Genomic DNA, 6000 nt, shown 5'->3' on the forward strand with positions numbered 1-6000 from the left:
CCATGCCTGTGTTGTGTGTACAGCCTCCCTCATCACATCTGCAAGGGGTGTTTGTAGGGCCTGGTTTCTGCTACTCCTCTGCTGGACAGGATACAGAGACACAGATACACTCACACAAAGCAGGTGCACAGCCAGGTGAGGGCTCAAAGATCCTGGCATGATCCTAAGCACACACATGCAGGTGTACACAAGGTTACATGTGCTTGAGAGCACATGTGCAAGTGCAAACATGTGCATGTATTCAGAGAAAGGCACGTGCACACCTTTACTTCTGGACACATGCATTTCTATGCACGAGCCCATGGCAAGCTGGGCTTTGGAGATGGGAACCTCAAAACACAAGGTCATTTGCTCTTAAAGAACAGGAGATTATGCAGGGAAAGGGCTGAACCATGGACTCAGCTGGACTCCATCGAGCTGCCCAAGTGACAATATGTGTCTGAGAGCAAAGTGATGCCCCTCTCTGGGCCTCAGTTTCTCTGCCTGGTTAGCTGCTGGGTGCAAATACCCTGAGAGGCAGCAGGCTGATCACCATTTGCATCTCACAGCACCTTGAGAGCAGGCTACTTCTATCCCAGTTCTGCTCTGGCACCTGTCACTGCAGCTCACACACCTGCTCTGCCCCTCAGTAGCTTCCAGTGAATGTAGACACATTAAGTGCTTGTCTGAGGTTGGGTTACAGGAAACAATGCAGAAAGCTTTCATCTTTCTGCCTCCTATTGAACTGCATGTGGGGGCAGGAGGGAGTAGTGAAGAGAGTGAGGAAGCAATGAGTGATCTCTAGATGGAGGGGAGATAAGTAGTGCATCTATTCTGGGGATCCCAGAGACCAGGGCTGAGCCCACTGCACAACCCAAACACCCGGACTCCAACGAGCGATGGCAGCCAGAAAAGCCCTGAGCCATACCCCTGCCAAGCGCACGTTCTGGGGACTCCTGTAGGGTGGGTGGTTCACCAGATCTGGCTTAGCATGGAGGAATTTCCTCTGCAACTCATCCCGGGGCAGAACTGGTCTGTGCCCAAGGGCTCAGGTAGCAACCACTGCAGGCCACAGCATGCCTAAATGGGCAGACCATGTGCCCAGGCAGGAGACCATTGGGAAGTATGTGACATTCCCACAGGAGAACACTAGCAGGGGTCTCCAGAGCTGTGGGGAGCATGTCTGTGGCTGCTGCTCCCCCATCACCCCAACCTGCTGCCCACCCCAGTCATTCTCAGGGCTCTGAAGGGAACTCCTTGGTGCCAAGGATGGGTCAGGGGCTTCAGGACTCCTACCATTGATGGCAGAGCTGGAAACACGGCTCCTCTGGGATGGGATGGGTACAAGGAACCACCAGGCGCTCTCCAGGCAGAGCATCAGAGAGTGAAGCCAGGCAAAGCCATCCACCCCAACAGTGTCCCAATGCCCCAGCAGGGCAAGGGCCTCCTAGGGGAAGGGGGACATGACCTTTAGGATCACGCCAGCATACAAGGGGCAGATATGTTTGGGGGTGATGCCCCATCGGAGACCAAAGAAAAGGCAGCAGGAGGAGGCTGCTGGCAGGGCCAGGGTTGGGGGGTTACTGCCAAGCAAGTCATTAGGGCTCCCTCGAGGCTGCTCCACAGCCATTTGTGCAAAGATCAATACCAACACACAGCTCCATTTCCAAACACACAGGCCTGTCTATACACATTACGATTAAACAACAGGGGGGCTTCTCCCCTAGAGAGCTGCTCAGAGGAGACAGGCAGGGAGAGGGAGATGGAGAAGCTGGCACAACGGGCAAGGACAAGCAGAGCGGAGAGGGGGGAGGAAGGAGTGATGTATGGATGGAAAAGGAAGCAGCTGTGTGGGAGGGAGACCTGCTCACCTCTCCAGCAGAGAAGGCACCCCACCGTGCCCGAGCAGGGGGTAGTGTCCATCAGCTGGGGAGGGGGGCAGGCATCAGTGGGCCCTGTCTGTTGTCTGGACATGTGAGGCCCACAGCCATTCAGGCACCCCTGAGAGAACAGACAGAGAGGGCAGGAGTGGAGGGACTGAACGCAGGCAAGTCAAGCTCCTGCCAACAGACAGATGCGGCTTGTGAAGAGCTCGCACAAGACATGAGAGGGAGGCAACTGTGCACATTAATGGGAAAGGGAGTGTAGAGACATTGCCCCAGCCCCCTTTTTTGCACAGCCTCACTTGGACCACTGCAAATGTCCCCCACTCAATTTGATCACTGACTCCCTGGGCATATGGACGCCTGTGTGAGAGAGGCTAGCCAAGGAGTGAGCCCCTGCCAAGCCCCTGAGGGAGTATGGCCGAGGCACAGTGGTTAGAGCACAGGACAGGGAGCCTGGGAGCTCTCCGCTTAGCTCACAACGGGATGTTTCTGCACCAAGCTCCTGCCTGGATGGCCTCCAGAAGCCTGGCTGAAGTGCCACCCAGTGCCCAGCCCTTAATGATGACAGAGGTCATCTGGCAGCAGTTCTGAGTGCCAGGCTGTGCCACAGCTCCTGCAGCGCCTCGGCCTGTGGACGCCTACACTCTCCTCACCTGCAAGCAACTGCACCCTCCGTGCCTGGGCACAATGCTCAATGTGTCTCCATTCAGAGATTAAGCTGGCTCAGAGTCAGCCAAAGCCCCGGGGAGTGCTTTCAAGTCAGAGAGGAGCTGGTGGGGAGGGAGAAAGGAAAGCCAGGCAACCTGGCTGACCTCAGAAAGCTGGCAGTGACACAGCCAGGAGGGACAGGCTGGCCAAGATGAGGTAAGCTGCCATATTAAGCCTGGAGAGGACCCTCATTCACAGACCCCAAATCGTGCTGCTGCTGCCAGAGTACCCCAAGCCCTGCATTTGTCATCCCTTGCTGTTCTCTCCGTGTACACCCTTGGGGGTATGGACCTGAAACCCCTGGGCAGTGGGAAGTTACAGGGCCTGTCCACCCTGAGGTCACAAGTCCATGTGATGGACCACTAATTCTGAGGTCAAGGCCCAGGCTCCTGGGGACAGATTTCCATGTGAAATAAAACATGAAGGGTTGGGTTGAACTTTGGCTCAGGAGTTGGGGGAACGAGAACAAGAGCAGCAGAGATGAAGCAGCAGGTCAGAGCCGAGGCAACCTGTGTGAGGGTCCTGGGAGCACGAGCAAAGCTGAAAGGCAGAATGAGGATATGGATGGGGCTGTGGGGAACTTGCCGCTTGGGGGAACCGAGTCTGGTTTTTCTCCAGCATTCATGAGGCACAGGCCTTGCCTTGCAAGTCAGCATGTCAGGCTGCTCAATCAGACATTGGACAGATGCATCTAAACACTCACAGGGAGCTTAACTAACCCCCAGTCCTGGCGCCATCTATAAATTAATTCTCAGAGCTGCATTAGGTACAAACCAGGCTTGTCTGGAGGAGGCTATAGGCAGGCTCCACCATCCTATCAGGGTGGGGCGGGCACTCCTTTTGCCCCACCAACATGCAGCTGCCACAGCCGCAAGCTGGCACAGAGCTCTGTTCCCCAGAGCAGACACCTACCATTGCTGTTCCTGAGTGTACACTCCTGCTAGTGCACACAGTAACTTACTCACCCTGAGACGGTAGGTCCCCTGGCATTCCCATCCTGCCTCCCCAGCTCCAGCTCCTAAGACCTTAACACCTCAGGAAACATTTTCTTTGACACACTGGCAGCCGTCGAGCATGAGGAAGGGAGTGGAAATCCAAGGGGGAGCAGAGAGAAAGGGGATGTTCGCATACAACACTGTTTGCCAAACTGCAGGCCACTGGCTAGTGGTTGGCAGAAAGCCATGTAGGCACATGGTGCTGACTTCTCCTCCTTTCCAACTGCTACATCACAGGAACACAAGCTAAAAATACAGCAAATACTTTCCTAATGTTCCCTTTCCATGTAAGCAAGAGCTGAAGCTGCACGTGGCCCGTTATACAATACGGAACAGTAGGGAAGGTGTTAGCCCCACAATGAGGACCAGGAAGGGGGAACCAGGTTGGGAGATGAGGACTGGGAGAGCACGTGGGTGCTGGATTATGTTGCACGGGAGGAGTGGGAAGGGCTGGGTTTGTCTGCTAAACTGGGAGCACTTTGGCACACCCCTGCTCCCGGCAGTTCTCCTGCCTGCTTGCTACCCTGGTGCTAAGCACCAAGAGCTGATGGGGAAGGCTTCATCATGCCAGGATAGCCCATGCCCAGCACAGCACCTCACGCCATCCCCAAATGCCCACCAAGGAGCTACAGTATCCAGACATGCACCCCCAAGACCCACAAGGGACACAAGACCTGGAGAGGAGCTAATAGGACATGTTACAAAACCACATGGAAACAGCTCCATGTTATTCTTAGCCTCGCTTGGAGCTGAAGGCACTGAGCAGCCGCAGGTCCTCCACAGCGTGTTTTTGGTCTGTGCTGCACCTGAGTCTGAGACATCAAGACTAGCACAGGCACTGCTACTTCCTATCTCAGCAGATGGGTTTGAGTTTCCGCTACAGGAGACAGTCTGCACCGAGCTTCCAACATGTTCCTTACATTTTTTATATTCCCCAACAAGGTTTATTTTTATTCTTCCAACTAGCGAAATAAAACGTGGGCTCCAGCCAAGTGCACCATGTCCCAGCTCTGAGCAGGGACATGTCTGCTACCTTCTCCACGCACACGCACACACCCAGGTAAGTCACTAGTAAACGCTCAGTTGCCGTTACACTACCTGGCCACTGGATGTCACAGTCGTTCCACCGCAAAGGCATCTTGAGGGCATGAATCAGGCAGTAAAATAACCAAGCCTCCTTTCCCGAGTGGCCCTGTTGGTTCCCAACTGAACCAGCTGGGAGCCTGGCACCACAGCTCAGTAATTATACATGGGGTCACTGCAGTGAGGCACGTGAGAGCCATGGTGCCAGCTCCCGGCAAACAGCTCCTTCTCCACCTCCCCCCGCTTCCCACGCTGGGCTGTGCTCTGCCTTCATATCTTGGGGGACAGACAGGGAAATGCTTTGCAACCCCCCAGGCACTCAGCAGCAGAGGGTTAATCAGAGATACAGGAAGACATGCAGGGGTGCTTAAAATCCAGTGAACTGCAGCTGTCTCCATGGCACTGCCTGCCTGATAGCTACACCCAGCCCATGCTCCCAGAACCTGACTGTACATGCATCCAACTCAGCCTTGAGCATACGACCTGTCTCCAACCTGGGAGGCAGTGGGAAAGCTGGACAGGGCACTCCCTTGCAGCTCTTCCAGCCTGCAGGACACCCCTGAACCAGATTCCCTGCAGCATTTCCACATTTCCAAGGTGTGGCCAGAAGCACCCATCCCCAAGAGCACTGGAGCAGGCGTGTAGACCTACACACAGAGCCCTCACCTAGCCCCTCCATTCACCATGACCCTAGGCCTCAGCCCTACTGTACCCTCCAGGGAGGGAGTCAGGAATAGCAGCCAAACAGATACAAAACGCACCTCTGTTAAGTACAAACCTCCCACAACCACACAAGACGGGCTCAGAGGAGCCCATCCTCCAGGTACCCTGCTGCAGACACAGGACCTCTGCCTCTCAGCCGGTCAGGTGGGGGGTGACCCAGTGTGTGGCACTTTCCCCCCACCCCACAATGCCCCAGCACTGTGCGAGGGACTGCAGCATGGCGGGCATCGTTGTCTTTTAGCACAGACCCTGGGCAAGGATACACCCTGCCACATTTCGCCCTGCACACTCCTCATACATTACCCAGGTGCCATCTGATGGAGCAAGGTGGCACCTCCTTAGCTGTCCTCTGCAGCTGGACTGGAAGATGTCCCCCCAGACCGACCTGCTCTGCAGGGATACTGGCCAGGTTATCCCCACAGCTGTGCTTACAGGAGAGGCAGCATAGCCGTGTGGACAGGAGCTCTAGCTTGCAGTCTGCTTTTAGCCTGGTGAGTGGCTTTGGGGGACTCCCATCTCCCCTCTGCACCTCAGCACCAAACACTCCAGCATCTTGTGTTGTACTTAATATGGATGTAATGTGTTGGTGAGCAGTTGGGGGGGGGGGGGGGGAGGGGGGGGCGCGG

The 6000-nt window shown here is 55.5% G+C and overlaps 1 protein-coding gene across 5 annotated transcripts in view; it reads right to left on the reverse strand.

Annotated features, from left to right (window-relative positions):
- Window positions 1-6000, reverse strand: part of NTRK3 (neurotrophic receptor tyrosine kinase 3) — a 296675-nt gene that overhangs the window by 279581 nt on the left and 11094 nt on the right. Inside the window, exon 1 of one of the 5 annotated variants that reach the window (XM_025209686.1) lies at window positions 3539-3654. The exons of the other annotated variants lie outside the window; for them this stretch is intronic. The gene's annotated coding sequence lies outside the window, so the exon portion shown is untranslated. Of the gene's footprint in view, window positions 1-3538; window positions 3655-6000 lie in introns of those variants that run through there. 5 annotated transcript variants of the gene reach the window in all.

This window comes from Alligator sinensis, unplaced genomic scaffold (genome assembly GCF_000455745.1).
Source record: "Alligator sinensis unplaced genomic scaffold, ASM45574v1 scaffold874_1, whole genome shotgun sequence".
In the NCBI taxonomy this organism is placed as follows: Eukaryota; Metazoa; Chordata; order Crocodylia; family Alligatoridae; genus Alligator; species Alligator sinensis.